This window comes from Anser cygnoides, chromosome W (assembly GCF_040182565.1).
Source record: "Anser cygnoides isolate HZ-2024a breed goose chromosome W, Taihu_goose_T2T_genome, whole genome shotgun sequence".
Taxonomy (NCBI): domain Eukaryota; kingdom Metazoa; phylum Chordata; class Aves; order Anseriformes; family Anatidae; genus Anser; species Anser cygnoides.
In genome coordinates this window covers 15368772-15395997 of record NC_089911.1, presented here as the reverse complement: position 1 = coordinate 15395997, position 27226 = coordinate 15368772, and the positions used below count along the sequence as shown (strand labels likewise).

General features: G+C 42.1%; 1 pseudogene; it reads left to right on the top strand.

Moving 5' to 3' along the window:
• Window positions 1-26074, top strand: part of LOC136788610 (ADAMTS-like protein 1) — a 108547-nt pseudogene extending 82473 nt beyond the window's left edge.
• Window positions 26075-27226: the final 1152 nt, after the last annotated feature.

Here is a 27226-nt window from a genome sequence, read left to right as displayed (position 1 = left end):
TCTTACAAACTGGCAGGAATTCACTACAATTTCATAAATTTGATGTAACTTCATTGGAAACCTTTGTTGACTTATCAAAAGATGCAAAATATAACACAAAAATATTTCCTTATCTTAGCACAGAAGAATACTACAATCATTGCAGTTATGTGGCATAGTGAAAACTGAAGCTTTATAAAGATGAATTACATTTAAGTGAAGAAAATTCCAGGAACATGGGAAGATAAGTCAGGAATTAATATTTCTAAGAATATAGAAATGTAGGAGTACATATGAAAGGTCACAATGAAGGAAAAAACAAGAGGAAGGAGAGTGTATTTTGATTGCTTTTAGCAGCACATTGTTTCTTGGCATGTGCTGCTTTATCTAAATATTTTGTTGCAGATAAGCTGCATGAGTTGCACAGAAAATGGCTGTGAACACATTTGATAAATCATTCCCCAAAGCTTCAGGTTAATGCCCCACATGTTGATAAATATCAGCAGAAATTTTTATCAAATGTGATGACGTTTGAAAATATAGTTTGCAACTGAGGAAATTGAAGGAGGGATTTTGCATTGTACCCTGTATATAATTAAATAAAGGTTTTTGTCTGTATTTATGAGGCATCCACAGGAAAAGATGCACCTTTATTTCAGAATGCAAGACAAGCTCATGAATTTAGAAAGAAAGTGAAGCATAAATATGTAAAAAAGCTAGGACGTGAAACGAAAAGTACATCTAACTTGGCACAGTGCAGGGCTTAAGTAATGTCTCTAAAAAAAAAAAAAAAAAAGGCAACCCAGAAATATTAGATATTGTAGTAATGGAAGCTAGGCTATCTGTTATGTATACCTGCAATGCATACTTTTAAGGCTTACTATACATTGATGAGATGTTCACATTTTGACCAAATATATATAGATAGATAGATAACAGCTTTTTTATTTTTTAAATCAAAAAGGAAGATACCATCATTATGTAAATTCTTGGCCTTTATTCTGGTTTTATGCTTTGGATGAAATGAAGCTGGTGCAAGTCCTGGAGCACTATGGCTATTCTAGTGAATCTGGAGATGTGACTGACCCTATTAGAAAAAGTCAGGGCATTTATTTGAAAAATGGTTTTCATCCCCTTTTATTGCCTACTCTAGTCTCATTGGAATCTGAGCTGTGCTTTTGCACCTCTAAATAGGATAAACACCATTTCCCTACCTCACAGAGACATTATGAGGACAAAGACATGGAAAGATACTGATCCAGTCAGCTCTTCCAGTATTGCGACTGTGTAATTATCATATTTTCCATGTTGTCATCCCTAGCTTAGGACTCTGAATTTTCATCTTTCCAGGCTATCATCTGCTATACATCTGCCTCTATGTATTAATAAATAGCTTAATAAATAAATAAATCCATATAGGTAGGAAATACTAAAAATAACTGTAAAGTTAGATGATAAAGTGTATCATCAAAGTTTTATGACCAGAAAAGTACAGTCAACTGGAAAAAAAAAAAAAAAGTAATATTGTTGTTCCATATCAAGTTTGCTCACTTCACAAATCAGAACACACTTTTACTAACTGCCAGTCCTGAAAACACAGTCCTGGAAAGCAGGTTTCTTTCTGTTTTTATGTTATCCCCAGTGACGAGAGAGTTAGAGCAGCTTAGCTGCCAATTTCTCTGCTGTTTGAAAATACAGAAAATGGCTGGACTACAAGTTCCTATCCTGCAAACAGCTACACTACTTAATAGTGAAGCTATTCTTCAAGCAAAGCAACAATAACCTTTTGCTTAAAAGGTACAAAGGATTCCAGTTATCAGCAGCAGTATTTCCCTCCCATTTTCCTTTTACCAGCTATAGTATACTCCCCTTATTTTCCAGCAGAGCCACTTAAATGTCCAGAAGAGGCCTCAGAAAGCAGAGCGTGAAAGCATTTTTGTAGCCACCTTGCCTTCAATGGCCATATTTTTTGTGTGAATAAATGACTTACTCTGAAAGGGGCAACTGCATTAGAACCAAGCCCTGAAGTTCAGGAGGGTTTTCAGTCTAGAGGACCCGTTCAAACCTGTGGCTAGTATTTGCCTCTCTGCATATTTGAGAGTCCTCTAGGTGTGGCACTGAACAGAAAAATTGACCTAAAACTTTTTAATATGTTCTGGGGTGCTTTGTTGTGAGTCAAGTGCTATGCAGCTGGCTACTTTAGGAGAAGAAGCAGTTCAAACTAATACCATGATTGCAACCAAACTTTCTAAGCAGAACAGAAAAAAGTTAGTGCTGCAATTTGTTGCTATGTGTATTGCTCTTGAGCCAGAACATTTGTAAACATAAGACTGTTATTTATTTAAAATCAGTATGAAAAGCAATAAATGAACCTGATGAACATGACTGAACCCACCAGCATGCTCTAGTCATGTTTCATGGTATACTCAAGGAAGAATATCTGTTTGAAACATAAGAAATTTTCCTTTGTTCCCTTTTCCCCTTCCTCTCCCTACCATAAGCCTCTTCTAAATTTTCTTAGGTTCTGTGAATTAGTGCTACAGTTGGAAATGGGATGTAGAAATACCAAGTAATTGACAATCTGTGCAAAATGTCAGTAAATATATAACTCATGAGTAATTATGATTAAAGCAGTGTTTGTGCTCCCCTAAGAAATGAGGCAGCTGCAGAAATTGTGCAGTAAGAGTCAGATAAAATCATGACTATCTATGAAGTTATTTTGCTACGACATCATTTTTCCTATCTCCTCTCACTCTGTAATAAATTGGACATCACGTTAGAAAAGTAGTTCTAATGCTAAAGAATGTTTTTGGGGGAAACTTTATATTACGCTAATAATATTTCCACTGTGAGGATAAAGCACCAGGTGCATCCATGAGATAATCTGTCCAGTTAATTTTGTTTCCCATCCCCTTCCATCTTTGTCTCCATGGAAACACTGCCTCATCACACTTCGAGAATTCCCATGTAAGTTACATCTCTGTGAGGATAAGATTTAAAATGAATATCAAAAGTGTGCCATTATAATCATTTCTAGTTCCCCAGTCGGACACTGTCACATTCTTTTCCATTCTAAAAGTTACGTAATGTTCAAATAGCATTGCAGTATCTTCCTTCTGCATCAGGCTACACTACTAGCCTTTTGATGAAAAGCATAGATTTTCATTTGAACATGACTACTGCGTACAGTTCACAGTGTGTATGGTATGTAAAGCACGTTTGCCTGGTCAAACACTTTGACCATGCTGATATAGTGTTTGTTCTTCAGTCAGTCAGGCTCTGGTCCTGCTGCTGCAGAGCTCTGAAAGCAGAGTTAAAAGAGCAAGGTCTTCAAGACAACCTGCTGCTTCAGTGTGGCACCATGAATGAGCCAGTATGACAACCACTGATCCAGCAGTGGTCAAAAATGCTGCCACATAGAATAATATTGCTGGCTTCAGGGGCAATATCTGTATAGTTCTGGTTTTGTGGCAAAAGCTGCAGCCCTTGAACTCATGTCTTTTCCAGGAGCAGTGGCCTAGATTCTGTTCTAAAATATCCACCAAGGCATATTCTGGTGAGAACTAGGGCGACGAGACTCGCCACAGGTGTCCCAGTCTGACCTGTCAATCTGCCAGCTCCTTCACATAAAATATTGTTGTGCCTTTTACACAGCTTAAGCTTTGCCCTAGAGTAAGTGTTAAGGGAGTTTCAAACACCATGGGATTCCTGACCTGTTGACTAAAGGGCTTATCCATTCTCAATTCTGAAACACCCTCTCCCTCCATGTTGGTTCTCAAGACCTCCCCTAAACTGCTAAAGCACTTTGTTAATCAGACAGAAGTTACAGTCCCCTCTGGAGCAAGCAGCCCTGGCTGCCCTGCAGCTATCTGTCCCCCACCTCCTCTGCTCTGTGTTCGTTATTTTCCTTGCACCACAGAAGTTTCCTGAGTTGCTGAAGTCTGAGGATGCAGCAAGTTTATATCAGCTTAATAAATACAGAAAGGTTTCTATAGCAGCACTGGCCTTCGCAGCTTGGACTGCTAATCATGTTTTGTGCTAGCTCTTGCTCTGTCTCTTTGTCAGACTCCTAGTGCTGCACTGCTGCTCAGTGCATGCTCCACCTGACTGTTTTGAGTGCTGTTTTTCCTCCACAAATATGTTTGTGCAGTTCACCTGGAGTAGTAGCATCAGTGGAGCAGAATGTTATTCTGAAGTATATTAATTTCTGTCTTTGCCATGCACTGAACAAGCCCATCAAAGTTATCTAAGGAGGCCACTTCAGCATTGTGTCCATTCTTGTAGGCACTGTTTTCACCATTTCTATTTATTTTCACCATTCCTGATTATTTTCATCCCAATCCTTAGTCATACAAGATTATCAGTGTGTAGGATTCCAATTTTCAGAGTTCTTATTAGAAAACAAGCTCTTTTACTAAAGTTTGAAAACTCCCTTGCTTTTTTAATGGGCCCACCATGTGGCCCATGTATATTTGGGAACATTTTTACAACTTCTCTGAGGCAGGGAACGGGCCTAACTCAGGTTTTGTTGAATATGGTGTAAATTTAAAATGCTATGTAAATGATATCAAATAACATCAACATGCGTGGCATTTGGTAACTAGTTTAGGTGTTCTGAAAACAGTTTAAAAGCCATGTTATATATTTAATATAGTAAGTTTCAACTGCTCTTTGGAGCCTTAAATAGTTATTTAAAGTACCTAATACCTTTTTTTTTTAATGCTACTGTCATCAGTTGAATTGGCATATTTCGAGAATTCCTAAATACATGCCTTTCCTTGTCTAGCATAAACTCATATTCATTTGGATTTCTTTAAGTTATTAAAAACAAAGGTTATACTTATATTAACATTGATCCTTTCTTCTGGGGATTTCCAGGATCGCATTACCCTTTGTGAGTTTTATTTTATACACTGTATGAAAGCACTGAGAAGTATATTTCATAACAATTTTCATAACAACCTGAATTAACAATGTCAGTTTAAATTTACACTTTCTGCTTACTATATGAACAAATCTTCACTGTTTAAGAAGAACTGTAAAGGCTTGTCTCTTATTTTTTCCACTTCAGCAAACAGACTTTGCTTAGGGATTGTAAGATTTTCAGACATGATCTTACCTTACCTGCATTTGCTTAAAATTTCATAGAATCATGCAATATCCCAAGTTGAAAGGGACCTACAAGGATTATTGAGTCCAACTCCTGGCTCCACACAGGACTACCTAAAAATTAAACCATATGTATGAGAGCGTTGTCCAAACACATCTTGAACTCCGGCAGACTCGGTGCCATGACCATTTCCCTGTGAAATATGTTCCAGTGCCCAATCACCCTCTCCATGAAGAACCTTTTCCAATACCTCCCATCAAATTTTGCCTTTCATGTTAGATACAGGATGGAATTAAATTTCCCTCTTTTTCTCTAATTAAATTAGGGAACTATTTGTCAGACAAATGCAAATGCATGACAACAATCTATGTTTTAAGAATAGCTATCGTTTTGAAACACAGTTCTGTATTTTTTCCTTCTATTACAAACTGTGTTTAGGTTAGTGCATAACTTGTTTGACATTTTTGCCCTTGCTTTCCATGCAATTCTGCAGACTTAAGTTAGCAGCCTGCTAAAAGGAATAGGGTCTAGAGTCTAGAGTCAATAGCATTCACATTTCTTTGTCTCTGTCATTCAAGTCTGCAGGTGAGCAATGGGAGTATACATGCTACATATTTTGTTCTTTGTGCAGTAGCCCAGAGTCTTTCTATGGCTACGGTCATACAGTGAATGTCACAAATATATAACGGGGACTTGAATTTCATCTGCACTGTACATTTGCTCTTTCCTCTCAAAAAATTATTAGAATTGTTGTGAAACATTGATCTTCCTTCTCCAAATACCCCCTTGTTATCCTTGAAATATTAACATCATTCCTACTAAAAGATGCAATTGGTATTAGGTTTTTGTTTGTTTGTCCAGCTTTTGCACATCTGTGACTCATTCTGGCTTTGAATGAGTTCAGAGTTGTGGCGGGCTTTGAAAGGGAGGCTGAAGGCAGTATTTTCTTTCTCTAGGTAAGAACTGAAGAAGGTCCCTCTCATGCCACAACTTCCGCCGCTCAGAACTAGTCCCAAAAAAAATTCTCCTCCCCATCTCCCTAGGTGTCTTGACATACTAACACTCTGCAATAGCTGGGCTGTTTGGAAGTACAGCCAGTTTTTCCTTCTCAAGCTGTTTGTTGCATTATAGGGACAGATGTTGAGCTTTGGAAGGATAAAGCCATCAGTGTCCACAGGAATGGAAGGAAGTAGAGAATATGTGTTGTTAATCTGCATTAAATTGCATTTAAATTTTTCCTGGGAGATTAGAAATGGTTATTAATGGAAGATTTTTTTTTTATTGTACTCTGTTTCTCACTTAATATGCATAAAACATTACCCCATAGTTTATGCGTCCATAAATGTGGGAAACATAGAAAATGTCACTTGTGAAATGTGCGTGATTCTTGTTCTGCATAGACCAATAAGGAGTATCCATTACATACGAGTCTCTTAGGTGTTAGTAAAGTTTTATTGTTAAATGTGAAAAAATGTAATAATTACTCACTGGTAAAACATACCAAGGGAACAGAATTTGTTTTTTTTCCCCCCATATTATTGATTACTGGCTGATCCTTTAGCTAGTATTTTATTTACACATTTTGAAAGAAGAAATAGTATACGAGATCAGTGAAATAGTAACTGGAAGACTATATGGGTCTGCTTGGCAATAAAATTTTTAAAAGAAAAACAGGCATGAACTAGAACTAGTTGCACACTGAAATCAATTTCAGGTCCTCTGCATTTAATGTCAAACTGACCTTTCTGCTTTCTTCATTTATCCTGCTCAAACTGTTTGCAAATGCCAACAGTAAAACTGAATTCACAGCATGTCTTTATCAGTTGTCATGGCTATATGCTGACCTGTGAAAACCCCTTCAATTATCTTACAAGTCGAGCAGTATTCTGTAGGGAAAAATAATATGGCCACTTACTGTTAAGTTTGTCCATTTCCTGAGTATTCCTTTGTTTTCTATTGCTTTTAACTTACACAACCTTAAACCATTTAGGCTGATACCTTTCACATCTCTCATTTAGTGGAGAATGAGTATCTCCTGGAAAATGGTAGAGTTGTTTCTCAGAACAAGAGAAGGAAAAAACATCAGTACTTAGAAAGGACAAAAGGCGTAAGGTAAAATGAAGCAAATGCAGTGGAAATGTAATGTTAGAAAGAGAGCTGCCAAGGATAAAACTACATTAGACTTTGCCAAGGAAATTAAAAGAAATAACAAAGACTCTTTACCCTTATAAATAAAAGGGGAACACAGGAAGAGAAGTGACCTCTGTGAGCAATGAGCAATCTCTCATTCTCCCTTTTTCAACTCTTTTTTTTTCTTTATTTTTTTCTTCTTTTGAGATTTAGCTGTATTACCTAGATCTTTGCCAGTGAAACGTTACCATTGCAACTGCACAGGCTATTGTGTACCCTATGGGTCTTCTGCTGGGGAGTCCTTGCACTCACTAATATGTATTTCATAAAGAGTGAACCAGCCCTAAAGGGAAGTCTTGTCTAACCAACGCCTTGCCTCACAGAGGATGCAGGCAGGGCATGAGGAACAGAGTCAAGCCACATGTGGCTAGCGTACTGGTGAGAGGCCTACTGTTCATCCTCCTGAGTGGCAAACAGCCTGAGAAGTAGATGTAGGTACTGTGAAGACCCCCTTCCCAGTCCCTGGATCTGCCTCTCGGCATGTAATTGTCTGTGACATGCCATGGGTCAGTCACCACTGGCTTTTTCCACCTTGAATGAATTCTTCTCGTTTGTATGAGCAAGCAAACTTTGATTCTCATGTGCAAGGCGGCATATTCTGCTACAGAGTTAGTGTAATTGGAGGTATGATTAGTGGAAAAAGGCAGATAAGTAAAGAATACAGCAGCCCAATTCCTAGTGTTACTTTAGGGAAGTGACTAAAGTCAAAACAAGGTTAGAAAGGGTCCTCACTGCAGAGACAAAAGGACAAAAGTGATTCATTATAAATAAGTATTAATTTAAACAGAACAGCATAAAGCTGCTGTACAACAAGCTAACAACCAGCGTAGACTGCACCCCTAGAAACGTAGCCAGACCTTTTATGTATCAGAGAGATGCTGGAGCTTCAGGACCAGCCTAATTCACAAGCAGTCCAAATAATGTACAGGTTCCCTTCAGCATGGCTTTTCTGATTCCCCATCCCTGAAGTCGATGTGGATGGTTTGCATCATGGCAATTGTCCAGTTCTTTCTTTTTCCCCCAGGAAATATGCAAGGTAACTTATCTATCTGTCCATTGATACTCATCTATCTTTCCATCGATTATCAAGTCTCACAAAATTTCTGCTGTGTACAGTTCATCACTGAAGCCAGCAAAGTGTGCAGCTGGTAGGAGGACTACAGGAAACAATAACATACAGATACACCCCCTCCATTAGCTCAAAAGGCAAAGAATTCACCGTGAACCTAAACCTCATTAGTTGATCTGATGATAAGTAGGCACTCCCAAATGATGCTACAGATTCGCCAGTTTTCTTCAGTTGCTTGGTTTGGTTGGCTTGGATTGAAGAATTGCTCATCACTGAGATAAACAACCTCTAAAAGCTCAGTTCCATCTTTGTTTTTTCAACATTTTTTTATGCAATGAAAAATTTGTGATAACTTTTGTGTAAATAAAACTTCTAATGTTTAATACATTAAAATTAAAAAAAAGAAAAAAAAGAAAAAAAAATGAGAGAAAGGTGGTCCTGTGGCTAAAATAGAGGAGTTGGAGGGCAAGTTCTGTTTGTACTGCTTGCTCAAAAATGTTTCTTGAGCTTATGCTAGGTGTGTAACTTCACTCTGCCACTTTCCTGAATACTGAAATGAGAATGATTTAAATTAATGGTAACCTTAGAATGCTTAATATAAATATTTCTGAACTGATCTGAGATTTTCATATGGCTGATTAACTGGCTTTTTGGAGGTGTTGTTTTTTTCTTTCAGCTGATGAGAAGGTACTCACTACTATGATGTTTGTATTTATCATTTTGAGAAAATTAGGAAAAAAATGAATGGAAGTGATTTTTTCCTTTAATTTTTGCCCACTTCAGGGCATGTAATTTTACAACAAGTTCAATACTCAGCAGGTTTATTTCATGTCCTTATTTTTTAGGTTGTGCTGTGGATGGCCATCCAACCCCAAACATCACCTGGCTTTACTCCGGCAAGCCTCTCGGTCTGAGGCATCACCTCCTGGCAGCAGGACAAGTTCTTCAGATATTCAACATTAGTGATGCTCCTGAAGCTGTCTTGCTCAGAATGAGGCTGGCTCACTGATACAAAATACTTCCCTGACAATTCAAGGTAACTCTCTGGTTTCAGTCCTTCTCCCCCATGAAGCTTCTTGGCATTGACTTCCATGCATTGCCTTTCTTATCCTGTATTTCTTGTCTCTTAATCCAGGGCTATGAAGCACAGCAGGAAATAGGTGTTTTGATGTTTTACCACCATAGATATAGATTTGCAGGCCTAGCAAATAACTTGCAATGTCTTAGGTTTCACTCACAGTGTCACTTTCCCAAAATGACATCTGATATTTCTGGCCTGCTGAGCATGTAGCACACCTTGATAATTCAAGCTATACTTATAGCTGCTGTGTCAACTAGAAATTTGAGACAGGGGTGCCACAGATCAAATCTTTAAAATTAGAAAACTCGCTGTTAATCTTCTCAAGTCAGTGTTACACAGTCTCTACTTACTTGAAAACCCTTTGCTTGTAAAACTGCTGTCACTGTTATTTTTACCCTAGAAATAAACTGAAGGTGACAAAGTCACTGAACAGAGCAGTGTGGATGGGTTGGACCAGAATATGCAGCTTTCATTTCCACAGTTGTCAGGGGCGGAGTGGAAAATAATTTAACTTTTCCTTAATTTTTGCAACAAAATTTAAAATGTGTTGTGACCCCTTCATTCACCTTCAGGATGGATGATCTCTGTAATCTACATGGTGAGAAATGTCCTTCACTAAATCATACCCCTTCACAATTATAAATGGTTAAGAATGAGTATGTACACTGTGTTTTTGAATGCATAGCTCTGAATTTGAAAGTGTACCTTTAAGATGTTAAAACAGATTATAAGACCATTCTTTCCTTTCATTCTCCTACTTTGGGGTGATCCAAACTTTTCAATGAGAGGGTCTAATGGCTTTCCAGAAGATTCAGAAAGTCCTTCATGTGACAAGTGAAAACAGGATGGGTCTTTTTAATGCTTGGCAATACACTGAGCATGTGTCTTCAGTTCTATCTCAGTCTCAAAGCTCTCACAAAAGTGAAAGGCAAGGCCAAATTGTGTCTTCCTTGCAGACGCCATGGTTTCCCACCACTATGTTGTTATTTGAGTTTAAAAGTTGGTTTAAAATATGTTTTAAGAGTAGATTTGCAAAGAAGAATATGAAATATTTACTGACCTCTGTAATTGAATCCACTGAATTGCATTGCAATAAATGTTCATGGTATGAAATCACTTGACAAAATCAACTGGAGTGAACGAACCAGGGGACTTCTTGGGAGTTAATCAGACTACACTACTTTGATATTTATCAAAGGTCTAGAACTCTGATCAAGCTTTATGAATTATCTAGGGACCTTAAAAAGTGAATTGGTAGCCTTCTGAAAAGTGAATAAAGGATGTATTGCCAGAAGGATTAACACCTTTTTCAGGAACCGACACAAAAAAAAAAAAAAAATAATCTGACTGAATATAATAGGAAGAAATCACTGGGAACTAAAAATATCATTTAAGGAAAAAAAAATCTGAAGAGCTTAATATCCTATGAAATCATTCTTATATTACTTTTAAGGATGCTCCATACTTCTTTGTCACTGTAAAATTCCCTTTTTTGTATTTTTTCACAAGTGTTTGAGAAGGTAGTTATTTTCACACACATACTACTTGCTTATCTTTTAAATTAGAGATATGTGTACCACACATACCAGCTGTGAGGCTTTCTGCAGTGTCATGTTTAGCTGCATACCAGGAGCTTACATGCTTGCCATAGTACCTGCTGGTCTCATTCTCCCAATGGCCTTCTGAAGTTTCTGACTAATTTACAGACAGCTAACATACAAATAGGCTCAATGAATTACCCAACTAAGTTGGTATAAATGCAGGGATTTGTGATGCCCCACGTACCTGTCATTTGGCATCACTGAACTGTGCTACAGCATCATTCAATTTCCATGTCTGATGCTTCTGAGCACAATTTAAAAAAAGGGGGGGGGGGGGGAGAAGGAGGGACATTGTTACAAAAGAGAATTAGTCTCTTTTCTAAGGATCTCCCGCTGACAGTTTTTAAGTGTTAATGTGTCTCTCCCATGCTTTTTGCCAGAATACCAGTGGTCAGTGGACAAGCTGATGGCTTGTTCTGCTTCCTGTGGCCACAAAGGGGTGCAGCTGCCCCAGCTCAGGTGCTTACTGGATGGGACTGAAGTCAACATATCCCACTGCAAAGAGAAGCCCAAGCCAGCCCTGCAGCCCATCGCATGCAACAGGAGAGACTGCCCTTCACGGTTTGTCCTTACCATGTTACTATGTCATATATGCTTTTAAAGTGTACTTGAAAAGTTTTTGGTGCTGGAGTGCATGTCATTGTAGCCTTGCCACTGCCTGTCTGGGGAAAAGTCATGGCTAAAAGGGAATTTATGAGTGCTTAACTTTGACAGTTGGGAATTAGTAGCAAGATTTGTGGAAAATGTTGACAGTAAATGGTACAGACAGTGTTTACTCCTTCAGTAGTTATGTTAGAAATGGATGGAAAAGTTACTGCTTACTCTTTATTAACAAAGGTCACAGCTTCTTGGTACTTTTGAATTTTTCCCTGACAGTGGGAATAGTCAGCATTTTTACAAGGAGGTAGAAAACTGAACTTTCATTTCCATTTCAAGCCTCACCAGTTCTTTAAACTCATAAACTTCACTGGGGGCTGACGTTACATGGGGAGGGGGAGCACAGTGCTGTACTTCATGAAAGGAAAGATTTCACCCTAAATGGGGCCTTCAGACAGTACTTACTGTATGTTGAAACTGTAAATTAAAAGAACTCAATGTACTTGTCTTCCTACCTCCGATTAAGTACTAGCAGATTTTCAGACCCTTCAAGGCCAGATCCTCGTTAGAGAAAAAGCATTGATCTTTGTGGTTTATTAGCATAAATTCAGTACTCTCCACATACAATAGCAATGACTGGAAAGTGAACAGAAGAAAGGAAGCCCCAGAAGTAATAATCTGGACCCCTGGAAACAAAGCTGTCCCAGTAACTGACTAGTTAGAAAAGATGCCTGCCCTAGTGCTTACATCAACTCACTCTGAAAAGACATCATGTCTTAGGGCCAGCACTGTACAGTTTTTCTCTGAGTTTTGTTTGTGATTAACAATATGGTGGCTGATTTTTAAAAGATTAATAATAATAATAATAATATGTAAATCAAAGTTACAGAGAGGTCTAAGCTGCAAATTTCAAATCTGAACCCAGAGCCAAAGCTTCCTGGAAGATCAGTGCTTTTGAATATCAGCTTTCAGCATTGTTTCATAATTGATCAAAATACAGCACAAGAAATACGGTACATCAAGGCTAAAAAGTGTTTTCCAGACATTTACTGGTACTTGTCATTTTGGATGATGGAGAAACATCTTGAATGACAGGAAAACTTGTCCAATAAGCCTACCTTTTCTGCCTAAGAAGTCTACCTTTTCTGCTTTTCCCTTTATGACTCATTAATAATGCCCATCAAGGCCAAGTAGAATCACAGGCTTCCATGGGCTGGCTGAGCTCAAGCCAGGCTGCTCAGGGCTTCACCTAGGCAGGGCACGAAACTTGAGGGAAACTCTCAGTATGCCCAGGGGTGCAGCTGCCATCAGGGGGAGCTTGATAGAAGTGAGCCAACAAGAACATGAACAGGGACAAATGCTGAGCCCCATAAGACCCTGTTTGTTAACAGCCTTCAGGCAGAGTAAAAACAATTCATCACCACCCTATGAGCCTCATCGTCAAACCCATTTTTCATCCAAGCCATGTCAACCCATCCAGAATGCAGCTTGGATATTAGACTATTGATGGAGACAAGTAAATGGTTTCCATGGCCCTCACCTTGTCGTCAGATCTGGTCATTTTATCACAGAATTCAATCAGGTATGTCAGACATGACTTACCTTTGATCAGTCTGGGCTGACTGTTCACAGTCATCTTCTCCTTTTGTGCAGAAACACGAACCACAAGGACTAGCTTCTGGATTTTCCCAGGCACCCCAGTAAGACTGACGAGTTCCCTATACGTCATCCCTGTAATGGGTAAAGCCTTGTTTGTTCATTAAATGTTGCTGATAGGGGGGTTTCAACGGTTGACTGCTTATACCCCCAATATCCTGTTGAAGGAAAAAAACAAGTATGGGAACTTCCTGTTAAGTTAACAATTGCAATAGAAACCAGCTCCAAATAAGGGCAAAATGGCATTCCTCCTTGCATGGGAACACAGATACCGCAGCAAAGTCACGACCCCAACGCAGAGGAAGACGACGATCTTCATCCCCACGACCACCAGAGGACTGATGAAGACCCCCTAGCAACAGGCCGCGCAGTCGTAGAAGACACCAGGAGGTGCTACTAAACCCGGAACTACTAGGCTATAAACCAAGACTCTGGCGGGCTTAGGTGTGCGCCGTTGGCGGAGCAGGAGACTCCCCGGCCGCCCAGCGCTGTTTTACTTATCGCTGCTTGCTGAATTGCTCAAATAAATTGAAATTCGATCTACCTTACCCACGATGTGTCGGGAATGATTTCTACCAAAACTAATTTATAACAATCCCTACATCCTTTTTTGAAGATGGTGGCAATGCTTCTCTTTCTCCAATTGTCAGGGGCCTCCCCGGTATCCATAACCTTTCAACAATGATAGCAAGCAGCCTTGAAGGGACATGGGCAAGCTCTCTCAGCATCCTCACACATAGCCCATCTCATCTCATACACTTGTATGGGCTGAGTTTTCTTGGGTAATTCCAGCCTGTGTTGGTTGTAAATTTGGTGCCTATCCTGTACACAGCTCTGTACACACAGGAGTTTCATCACCCAAGAACTGCAGGGTCATATGTTTTTTGTATTCCACATGGCATCATAAGACTTGATTCCAACAGCAAAACAGACAAAGAAGCTAGACTTAGCAGCTACTTTGCAGTAGGTTTTGTTTCTTTGTTTGTTATCTGAGTTCTGTGTTGCTTGAATGCCAAAACAGGCAGAAATGCAGCTGCAGATGTAAAGCTGAATTCCCTTCACAGAGTGGAAATGTCTTTTGTAAAATTAGCACATCCCATTGGACTTTGTGGGCATGAAGGGGGTCAGACAGAGGTCTACCTCCTTTTACAGACTGTCTCAGTTTAAGTGCCCCTGTAATCCTTTGCTTTCTGTTACTGATAAACACAGTGGAGTCATGACAGCTTGAAAGACTTCTGACTACACTAAGGTCTTTCCCTTGTTCTGCTGCTTTCTCCCTGCAGAACACACTTTCCTCCTTTGCCACCCATTGGTCTAAAAAAGAATACATCCCAATGTCTATCCAGAGAGTCAGATTAGCGTTATACTCTCTCCATGTTAAAAATGCCCCCGTTCTCTAATCCAGTGGCTCCTTAGCTGAGATGTGTGTAAGTGCTTTTCTGTATTTTTCTGGATTTTTTATTCCCTCCACTCCCTTATCACAGTATCACAGATTTCTAGGTTGGAAGAGACCTCAAGATCATCGAGTCCAACCTCCGACCTAACACTAAGTACTCCACTAAACCATATCGCTAAGCTCTACATCTAAACATCTTTTAAAGACCTCCAGGGATGGTGACTCCACCACCTCCCTGGGCAGCCCGTTCCAATGCTTAATAACCCTTTCGGTAAAGAAGTACTTCCTAACATCCAACCTAAAACTCCCCTGTCGCAACTTTCGCCCATTCCCCCTCGTCCTGTCACCAGGCATGTAGGAGAACAGACCAACCCCCACCTCTTTACAGCCTCCTTTAAGGTAACTGTAGAGAGCGATAAGGTCGCCCCTGAGCCTCCTCTTCTCCAGGCTGAACAAGCCCAGCTCCCTCAGCCGCTCCTCGTAAGACTTGTTCTCCAGACCCCCTCACCAGCTTGGTCGCCCTTCTCTGGACTCGCTCGAGCACGTCCATGTCCTTCCTGTAGCGAGGGGCCCAAAACTGAACACAGTACTCGAGGTGCGGCCTCACCAGAGCCGAGTACAGGGGCACAATCACTTCCCTAGACCTGCTGGCCACACTGCTTCTTATGCAGGCCAGGATGCTGTTGGCCTTCTTGGCCACCTGGGCACACTGCTGGCTCATATTCAGCCGACTATCAACCAATACTCCCAGGTCCCTCTCGGCCAGGCAGCTTTCCAGCCACTCATCTCCCAGCCTGTAGCTCTGCTTGGGGTTGTTGCGCCCCAGGTGCAGGACCCGGCACTTGGCCTTGTTGAACTTCATACAGTTGGCCTCAGCCCATCGCTCCAGCCTATCCAGATCCTCCTGCAGAGCCTTCCTGCCCTCGAGCAGATCGACACACGCACTTAGCTTGGTGTCATCTGCAAACTTACTGAGGGTGCACTGGACGCCCTCATCCAGATCATCGATAAAGATATTAAAGAGGACCGGCCCCAGTACCGAGCCCTGGGGGACACCACTAGTGACCGGCCTCCAACCAGATTTGACTCCATTCACCACAACTCTCTGGGCCCGGCTATCCAGCCAGTTTCTAACCCAGCGAAGCGTACGCCAGTCCAAGCCCCGAGCAGCCAGTTTCTTGAGGAGAATGTTGTGGGGAACTGTGTCAAAAGCCTTACTGAGGTCAAGGTAAACCACATCCACAGCCTTTCCCTCATCCACCAAGCGCGTCACTTGGTCATAGAAGGAGATCAGGTTCGTCAAGCAGGACCTGCCTTTCATAAACCCATGCTGACTGGGCCTGATCGCCTGCTTGCCCTGCAAGTGCCGCGTGATGACCCTCAAGATAATCTGCTCCATGAGCTTTCCTGGCACTGAGGTCAAACTGACAGGCCTATAGTTCCCCGGGTCTGCCCTGCGGCCCTTCTTATAGATGGGCGTCACATTGGCTAGCCGCCAGTCAACTGGGACCTCCCCCGATAGCCAGGACTGCCGATAAATGATGGAAAGCGGCTCGGCCAGCTCCTCCGCCAGTTCTTTCAGTACCCTCGGGTGCATCCCATCCGGCCCCATCGACTTGCGCACATCCAAGCTCCGTAGCAGGTCGCCAACCATTTCCTCACGGATAGCGAAGGCCACATCCTGCTCCCCATCCCCTTCCACCAGCTCAAGGCACTGGGTATCCAGAGAACAACCGGTATTGCCGCTAAAGACTGAGGCAAAGGCGGCATTAAGCACCTCAGCCTTTTCCTCATCCTTAGTAACTAGGTTTCCCCTCACATCCAGTAAAGGATGGAGATTCTCCTTAGTCCTCCGTTTCGCGTTGATATATTTGTAAAAGGATTTTTTGTTGTCTTTAACGGCAGTAGCCAGGTTGAGCTCCAGATGAGCTTTGGCCTTTCTAATTTTCTCCCTGCACAGCCTCGCTACATCCTTGTAGTCCTCCTCAGTGGCCCGCCCTTTTTTCCAAAGATTATAAACCCTCTTTTTTCTGCTAAGCACAAGCCGCAACTCTCTGTTGAGCCAGGCCGGTCTTCTTCCACGCCGGCTCGTCTTTGGACACGTGGGGACGGACCGCTCCTGTGCCATCACGATTTCCTTCTTGAGGAGCGCCCAGCCTTCCTGGACTCCTCTGCCCTTCAGAACCGCCTCCCAAGGGACTCGGCCAACCAGCGTCCTGAGCAGCTCAAAGTCAGCCCTCCGGAAGTCCAATACAGCAGTTTTACTGGTCCCCTTCCTGGCCTCGCCAAGAATAGAGAACTCTACCATTTCGTGGTCACTCTGCCCAAGACAGTTTCCGACCACCACATCTCCCACCAGTCCTTCTCTGTTTGTGAAGAGAAGGTCTAGCGGGGCACCACCCCTGGTAGGTTCACTGACCAGCTGCGTCAGGAAGCTATCTCCCACGCTCTCCAGAAACCTCCTAGACTGCTTTCTCTGTGCCGTGTTGTGTTTCCAGGATATGTCCGGGAAGTTGAAGTCCCCCACGAGGACAAGCGCCGACGATTTTGCAACTTCTGTCAGTTGCCTATAAAACTCCTCATCCGTCTCCTCATCCTGGTTCGGCGGTCTATAACAGACCCCGACCAGGAAGCTAGCCTTGCCGGCCTTCCCGCGGATCCTAACCCACAGGGATTCAACCTTATCATTCCCAGCCTGGAGTTCCACAACATCAAAAGATTCTCTAATGTAGAGAGCCACGCCACCACCCCCTCTGTGCTGCCTGTCCCTCCTGAAGAGCCGATAGCCAGGCATTGCAGCACTCCAGTCGTGGGAGCGGTCCCACCACGTCTCCGTGATGGCAACCAAGTCGTAGCCTGCCTGCTGCACAATGGCTTCCAGCTCCTCCTGTTTGTTACCCATGCTGCGTGCATTAGTGTAGATGCACTTCAGCTGGGCCATCGCCTTCTTCCCCGGCCTAGCCATTGTTTCCCCCGGCACAGCTCCAACAAGCCTTGTTTGAGCCCCGTCCCCCTTCTTACCTAGTTTAAAGCGCTCTCTATGAGTCCCGCCAGCTCCTGTTGAGATGTATGCTTGGAAATAAAAGTTGATTGAAATGCAGGGCAGAGCTTTATGAGGGAGGGATGGGAAAAACTTCAGTTTCAACCTCACCAAACTGCAAGAAAAAAAAAAAAAAAGTAGTTGTGTGTTTTTGTCAGGAGTGTGTCTGTTCACATACTTGTTTCTATGACCTCAGGAATTAATCACCTGCAGAAACTGAGGAGCAGTAACGGATGCCTCTCCATGGGGCTCAAGAACACCTATTGCCTATTTTGCAAAGTAACCAGAAACACTGCCATTGAGGGATGAGATAGGCACTATTTTCCCCCCAATATCACACAGCTCCTGCTGTGTATCCTGAAACTTAATGAAGCAAACTGCTGACAACCATAAATCTCTTCAGGAAACTAATAATCAATTGTGTCCTTCCTGTTCCTACCAGTATCTTCTTCCCAAATCCAACTGTATGAGTGTTTCACCTAATCAGCCTTAAATAGGCAAAATGTACTGTCCATCTTGGTAAGAGTTTGGACCTGGACAATTATTTTTTGTTGTTACAGGTCTTTTATTAGTTATACTGGATGTTTTAAATCCCAGCACATACGGGATTAGACCCTCAGCAGTTAAATGCACAGTCCAAGCTCAAGAGGAAAGAAAAAATATGTTCTTTGTCCCTGTGCTGTCCATTTACAAGCTCCATCCCTGAGCAACCATCAGGCTTTACTATATTACCCCAGCTGTCAGGGAGGTAACAGAGCAGGCAGGGCCTGACACGCACCAGCAGATTCTTGGTTCCTCTGTCAGCAGCAAGTTCGAAGTGCCCTGAGAGCTACTCTATTAGCTTTATGAGGACAGTTTTCTCTGCTGAGGAGTGAAAATTGGCTGCAGCCTGTGACTGTAACCTGTGATCAAGCCCTGTGACCCACTGCTGGGGCTGTTATTGTTGCCTGTGATTAAGGCTCCTGTGGCATAGTGGTGTGAGAGCAACCATGTCCAACCCCTGTGACTGGGCTAGCAATATTTACTAGGCTTTTAAAAACAACCTTAAGGGCAAAACTAATATGAATTCTGGGCCCAAAGAACTGTCAGAGAGATACTTAAATAAAAAATATAATCTTTTCCCGGCTTCCATCCTATGAGCAGTTTTCAGTGACTACTATAGGAGGCTGAGGCACTCAGCACTTTCCAGGGTCGTGGCCCAAATGAACCAAGCCATTCTTTGGGCCAACACGTAAACTCTGGTTGGCACTGATGATACCGCAGGCAGCACGCTCACAGCACGTATGTGCTCCCTGACTTCCTTGCCTTTCTCTGACAGATGGATGGTAACATCATGGTCTCCATGCACACGGAGCTGCGGTGGAGGCATCCAGATGCGGCGAGTGACATGTCAGTGGCTGACAGCAAAAGGCAGCTCTGTCCCAATGTCGAACGAGGCTTGTGTCCAGGTGTCCAAGCGCCCCGTGGACACTCAGAACTGTAACAGGCAACCCTGTGTCGAGTGGGTGGCCTCATCCTGGGGCCAGGTAAGAAGCATGCCAGCAGTCTGAAAACAGCCTCATAGTGTGGGCTGGGGAGAGCTGACAGAAGATGAGAGGCTATGGTCTGCAGGCTTTTGAGAAGGCTACTAATTTGCTCAGCTCTTTGAACTCCAGATTTGATGCACTGCATGCTTGGGTTTCTGTAGCTTCCTGCAGTCCCCAGAAGAACTGCTTGTGAACAGGACTTCCACTGCAGACCCCTCTTTTGTCCCCAGTAGAAATATCTGCAGATCTTCATTATAATGACAGGTTACAAGTCTGGGAAATAGCATTCTCTGAGTCTACAATTGCCCTTACCACCCATGGAGTGTGTCTCAGTTTTGGTTGTCAGGAGTCAGGACTGATGGTCATGGTAGGTTTGGTGGGTTTTGTACAAGAACACAGTTTTAAAATGTTTCTGATGTTGCCTGAGAACCTCATAAAGTATGAGTCTTCTTGATTAGCTTCACAATGAAATGCAGAATAGGAGGCTACAAGCATTTTCAGATTACTTCATGCTGTTTTTCAGATCTTCAAATTCTCTCCTTACAGCTTCATACAATGATCAGCTGTTAAAAAGTTTCTTTCCATAAATACCAAATGTTCCAAGTATTTGGAGTTAAATCCCCTTATCGTGGGAATCCAGAGAAGAGTTTGCTTTGTCTTTTTTTTTTTTCTGTGAGCTGAGATTTCCTGAAAAGATACTCGCCAATACACATTCAATTATAACCTAGGACCAGTCATTACTATCCTCCCTTTTCTCTCCACTCCAGCATGACTGAGACATATGTGAAGGCTGATGAATCCACGACAGTCCAGACTTAGGGGTAGAAACTTGAAACTTTTAAGTCCAAAGATCTACAGAGTGGTGACTCTCATGTAGGGGTATACCATACCAGGATGAACAAGAGAGTTAAAATTACGGAAGACAATTTTTCTAAAAGTTAAAGCAGATACTAATGCTTTAACATCACTTTTGGTGGAATAAACATTTTGAAAGGAAAAAATAAAAGATAAGGAAGTGAGGCTTCTTACAATGCCAGAAGAGGTTAACAAAGTTACTAGAGTATTAACTACCAGTCTTGACATAGTCAACTACTATGAAATACGTTGCATCCTTTTCTAATCAGCGTGTGGTAAGCCAGTTTAAAAACAATGACAAATGCTATCTCATTGTGTTAGAGGTTAATGTAACATAGTAGTTTGTTATTTATAACCACATGCATTCTGTATTTGCTTAGAGTATCATGCACAATACAGCATGCCTCATCAGTTTTCTTATGATGTTAGAAAAAAAATCTTCATAGACTAGAACTTATTTTTGTTCACTAGTTGAAAACATCTTCATTAAACTCTTGTGTATTTTGGAAATTTCCCTCATGAAAGAGGAGTGAGTAATTGTATTACATTTATGAGTAAGCAAGGAAATATCTTTCTTTATGAAGGAAACAAACTGTCCAATTTTCAGTCCCTGTGGAATTCCAGGTAAGGACTGGATTATCCTTTCAAAAAAAAAATTACCTCATTCTTGCTTTTAGATCATTATGGTTTATCCAGTTCCCCATGACATCATACTCAGCCGAGATGATCAGAGATCTGAATTCATTTGTTGCACCTGACCTCCGTGCATTATAATATAGTATTTCTCCTACTTAAAAAAATGATGTCCCACATGGGTCTATACAGCTCAGTCTCTAAGCCAGAAGACTATTTGCTATCTGATTACAGTTAGGAATGTACCACTGGCTCAGTGGCTCTGTGGCTCAATGACTGTCTGAGTAGTATCATGGGATACTCTGAAGAGGCCATCAGGTCCACATTGCCTAGGTGCAGTGACTAACTTTCCCAAAGAACAGAGAAAAACAGATGACTTACCCTCTCTGTGCCTCCAGAACTAATTCCTTTTCTTTCCCTTCCACCTCCCATTTAATATTAGTGGCATTTTGTGGGCTATTTGACCTGTGCTATGTATCACATAATGTTTTGAAAGCAGTCACTGAAGCTTGCTGCTGATGAGGACTGCCAGTCCTACAGGTAACGCAGAAGTGCTCCACACACTCCAATGAATGACATTTCCACCCACCTTGCTCAACAAGGGGCTTGACTGAGAGCATGGGAAACAGCACAGTCATTTTCTTCTCTCTTCCAATTATCAGGGGGGGAAGAAACAGAAGCAGGAAGTGAGCATTATGTGAGGAGCGCGTGGTAGTGTGAAATGGAGCTTCTAGTAGCAGTGGAGGAGGATAGAAGTGTGGAAGAGAGAGCAGCCCTCTCCTGCCAAAACTTCGTCCCTCTTCACATTAACAAACCCCCAGTCTGTTCTGGAATATAATTTCCAGATACTTAGTAAACAATCTGCTTCCTAACATTTGATTTAATTCTAAAAGAACACAAACACATGCTACATATCAATATCTAATTGCAGTTTAATCAAAGGAGAGGATTATAAGAGTTAAACAGCAAATGTGCAGCTGAGACACTTGAATTGGTTAGGATAACTTCCTTTTTGGACCAAACTTGCAGATCTGCTGTGTTTGTCATGCTTGCAGCTTTCATTTCTTGTTCTGCAATGCTTTTAAATTGTTATTTGTAGTAGAATATGTCCTTGGTCCATTATGTTCCTGGTTATTAACAATTTTCCCATAAATTGTGATAGTTCAAGCTGCAAAATGCACAGTGAAATGAATGTATTGAGATTTCCTGTACGGATCATAGGATCTTGGCTAACGATGTGAGAGTATTTTATTTGCCCTAACAGATGTATTTAAGAGTGAACTATTGAAGAGGAGAGGGTAATAAATCTACAGAGCAGATACAGAAATACAGTTTTAATACTGCTGGACAAAAGATGACTGCGTGCTCAGCCTCCAAAGTGTGCAGAGCTGCAGGAAGTGCTTGCAAGCTTCACAGTCACTGCATGGCAGTATGCACTTTATTTCACCAGCAGTCTTATAAAAGGGGAACATTGCCTTTTACTTCCATTAAGTGTTTCTCTGTGTTTACAGTGTAATGGGCCTTGCATTGGACCACAACTGGCTGTACAACACAGACAGATACTTTGCCAGACCAAAGATGGGACTTCTGTGTCATCTGATCAATGCAGTGCCTTACCAAGGTAGGAGAGGAGTCTCTTACAACTGAAACCACTGTCTTTTGCATAGATTTTGAATGGACTAGTGATTTAACTGACATTTTTTGTGTTTTCTATAGGTAACAAAAAGGTCATGGTACAACCTGTTTAATTATGTGGCATAAATCTCAGCAGGCTTAAGCCCAGACTTCAGTATTGATTCATTTGGGGGGGGGGGGGGGGGGGGGGAGAGAGAGCTATCTAACAACTGAACAGCCTTCTAGACATGCCAAATCCTGACTGAAAGGCCATGCTATCTCTTCCTAGACCTGTTACCTCGGTTCTGCTGGTAATGAAAGAACTCCCAAAGCTGCCATTCTCCTTATCTCTCAATTAGACATAAATGCTCATTGGATAGAACGGACTCCACAGCTTTTTTTTTCCTACAGATAAGCTCCACTATTGACATTATAAAAACATATTTATTTTCCATAACATTTAACCATGTAAATCAAGCCTAACTATGGCTGAAAATTACTATTAGAGGCTCTTTGGCACCACAACATGTATTTTAATTGTCCTTGTGATGAAAAGAAGAGAACCAAGTGTTCTTCTATAATCTTCTTCCCTTCTGAGACAGGGTTAAAGGGAAAAGGAGGGTTTCTAAGAACTGTTTTTGTTTCCCACTGGTTACAGACATCAGCAAGTAACAAACCTCTGATGAGTTTTACTGGCTGCCACTTCTTTCATTACATCTTTTCGGTGGAGCTCTGGTTTGGCATTTAATGGCAAGTGGTATTTAGGCCAAACCCTCAAATAGTTTAAATGGTCATTTAACTCCAGTTGTGCTATACCAGCTGGCAACACTTGAGGGTCTGGTCCCTGAGTGTAGTTACAAGATTGCCTTTCAGTGCATGAGGCTTACCTGTGCTTGCCCCAAGCGAAGACTTGTTCCAAACCGTGCTCTGAACAAATTATATTTGGAACATGCAAGGCTTGCAGTCCCCAGAGCGTGCATGCTGCCCAGAGTGGCACTCACTTGCTTCTCGTGCAGCACAGTGAGTGACAGGGCCCCTTTTCCCTTCTGCTCGTAGGCCTTTGAGCACTCAGAACTGCTGGACTGACATCTGCGGCGTGCACTGGAGGGTCAGCCTGTGGACCATGTGTACAGCTACCTGCGGAAACTACGGCTTCCAGTCCCGGCGCGTGGACTGCGTGCACATTCGCACCAACAAGCCTGTGCTGGAGCACTACTGCTCCTGGAGACCACGGCCAGCCAACTGGCAGCGATGCAACATCACGCCCTGTGAGAACAGTACGTTCCTGAGCAGAGGGGAGGAGTGGGATGGAGGAGGTAGGAGGAGGCCTTTGGGTCCTCCATATGGAGCCATCTCCCAGAACTGTGGTGCTGGGCATCACAGCTGGGCTTCCTGGGGATCCTCCAGCCTGAACAGATGCAAAATGCAGTGTCCAAAGCTCAGCTTCCCAGCATGGGGGACAAGGTGCCCATTGCAGTTTGCTGGCAGTGGTGTCCAGTGGGGTTGACTTGCGTTGTATCCCCTTGCTAACCATGTAAAATGGCCCAACTGTCCATTAGTGGTACAGACATGAAGAAAAACACAGATGTTATTGCAGTGAGCTGTATAACTGCCCTGTGATGATCCCTTTTTCCAGCCTTAATATGGAAAATGGGACTCCATCAGATAAAAAAATGCACACAAGGTCTGGCTGAGATACTGGACAGTTTTCCAACCTGCAACTCAAAAGCAGGAGGCTGCAGGCCTCAAAACCTGTCTGAATGATACTAGGGACCAAAGTCCTAGGGAACTTGAAATGTAGGTTAAAGTATCTAAACATCTCCACCCTGGGCTGTGTTCTTTGGCACACGTGAAAAGCACAACACAACATCTGGTCAGCTGTGGAGGCATTCCCACACACTCTTTTGAAATGCATGAGATTGGACAAAGTACCTTTGAGTTACTCTGTTAAAGAAGTTTCCAGTTTAATTTACTACTTCATCTTCGGTGTAACAGCTGTTAGGAAACTCTAGAGCTTCCCTAGAATGCCAGTAGATGACACAGGAGTGCTGGAGAAGTTTCAAAAGCTCTCCCAAAAGCTCTCCTCATGCTCTGAAAGCAATGGCTGCCCACCGTGTTCTCCTTTGAGCCTTTGGCTGCATGAAGTCCCCACTCAGCATCTGCAGCAAGTCAAGGTCATGCTCACTGTGAGGCCTCCCAGTACAAAGCTGTTTTGGTTCCCTCTTGGCCACACTATGAAATGTTCTCAGTTAAAAAGTCCTTCTTTCATTGCCTCATCACCATTTCTCCTTTTCGTTTCTCCTTTGGCAGTGGAGTGCAGAGACACCACAAGGTACTGCGAGAAAGTGAAGCAACTCAAACTTTGCCAGCTCACCCATTTCAAATCACGCTGCTGTGGGACTTGTGGAAAAGCTTGAAGACAAATGCAATGAAAATGGAGGAACAAGGGGATCACAGCCTTTGCTTCACCGAGGCAAGGACTTTTACAGAAAATATAAATGGAATGGATTTTTTTTTCATTTTATTTATTTATTTCCCTTTAAAAGAAAAAAGGAAAAAAAAAGGAAAATGAAAACCTTTTACCAAATTGTTGTAAAGGGACCTGACAAGTTTTCCCTCCTATAAATCTGGGAGACAGAATGCAGCAAAATAATCATAAGGTTAGATAACAAAAAGTCAAAGAATCCCATGTCACCAGCAAAGGGCCTGAGAGGAGTGGGGCTGCCCCAAAATGTATGTACACACTTGGGTATACTCCAATGGATAGATGGGAAAGCGGATCAAAACGTAAACCTAGCATCACATTGAACCACCACAACATGAATCAAAGAATCAAACAGCTTGACAGATCATAGGGTTTGCAGAAAACAAAACAAAACAAAGCAAAAAAAATACAAAAAAAAAAAAAAAACAGAAAAAATACTAAACTAAACATTCATCTGTGAAGTATACAGACCATTTATCTCAGACTAGTTTGGGAATATAAGCATATGATTTTGCTTTATAAACCTATTATTAGAACCAAGATTGGATTCCTTTTTTCCTTTCTATACCCCTCTCTCCTTCTCCTCCCAGGCCTTCAAATGATCTCAGTGGGAGATAGCTGTCGATCTTTGAGGATCCAGAGTCATGTCTGAGAAAGTTGAACAATGTTGTGTAATGTGAGTCTAGAAGACATCTGAAAATGTTCCCAGGGTGTATTTGTGAGGGAGGATCGGCACTGGGAGTGTTGCCTTCAGCACAGAGATGAGGTGGTGATGTTAGCTATTATCTAGGAGAAGGAAAGAAAGTATGATCTGCTACTAACAGACTGTAACACAAACCTGCAAATGCTGTCCTGTGCATAACACAGGCAGGAAAAATATCATTTGTGGTAACAAGAGCTGCTTCGAGTACTACGTCCTACTAACACTTCATAGGAATAGATAGGAGTACTAGTTCCCAGAGTTCAGGTTCTTTCAGAGCTGAGGTTTGGGTAAGAAATTTGAGGAAGTGGGTTTTCCTTTCCTGCTAACATGAATATTTTCTCTTCTGACAGCCAAGCCTTTCAGTCAAGTAGTAGAAAAAATTTCTGATATCTTTGGCTTTGTTCCTACTCAGTAGAAACAGAATAGATTCAGCATCAGTCCCAGAGGACTAATGTCAATAAATTTTAATAAATTTGCTCCTCTCTGGCTGCCTCCCACAACAAAATGGGTGCCACAAAGCAGCATATTTTTTAAGCCTAACACCCTAAAAATATGATCTAAAAAGTGAGCCTCAGACATCACACGTTATGTGTCGTCTGTGAGTCTTTCTCCCTAGCCAATTGCAGTGACTATTCATCCATTGAAGTGCTTCATCCTTTTAGTTCCTGGGCAATTCCTGCTCTGCTCTGAATAGGGCTTTAAAATTAGAAGGGATTTGCAAAGTAGGAGGTTTGAGCATTATAAAAATTTAAAGGAGAGCTGTCTGGATCTGAGGCTTTGACTTGAGACCATCTCTAAATCAAAGGTTTGGCTGTGCTTCACCCCCAGTGGGGCTCAGGCCTTGTGGTACATTAATGAAAGGCTGTTCAAGTACTGCTGTGTTACAGCTTCCATAATGTGGATTTTTCAGCAAAACCAGGAATCTAATTCTGAGGTCAGTGTCAGATTCATGACATTAAACTCAGCACCAATATCTTCCTTCTTGATCAGGATATCAGGCAGAGCGAGGCAGTGAGACTTAAAAGATTTGCACCCATTCACACTAGAAATCTATTGCAAAGCTGCCTAGCTCTCAGACTCGTGCAGCAGCCACAAGCCCTTCTTTTTTCCTTCCTAGTAATCTTGTGCAACTTCCCCTAGAGAGCATTATGGTTACTGGTAGGAAGTTGAAATGAAATAGTCTTGGAGCTAACCCAAGTCTCCTTCTTTTTTTTTTTTTCTTTTTTTTTTCCCAGTTTTCCCTCCTTTCAAACTACATTGAGAGTCATAAGGCAAATAAGCTTCCAGCTGACTCTGCACAGGAAGGAAGTCTGGATTTCAAAGTACTAGAGAGTAAATGATGCAATTAGGTATCAGGATATTCGAACTCTCCAATCCAAACAGAGTTAGTCCTCCTGAATAGCAGCAGCCACAGTACTGCACAAACACAATTACACAAAGGATGTGTTCATTACAATGTGAAGTTTACCAAAAACAAAGTCTTTTTTTTTTTTTTCCCCAATTAGATGTCTATTTAAAGTCCTTCTGGTTTAAATCAAGCTGCTCTGCTTTGCCACAGGAGAGCAAGGAGCAGCCACAGGCGCCGTGCTGCTCCCAGCCAGCAGCCTGGCCCCACTGCGGGGCACACACGGCTGCAGGGATGCCTGTGCAAGGCAGCAGAAAGGGAGACGAGGCCTGCAGCACAGGGGATT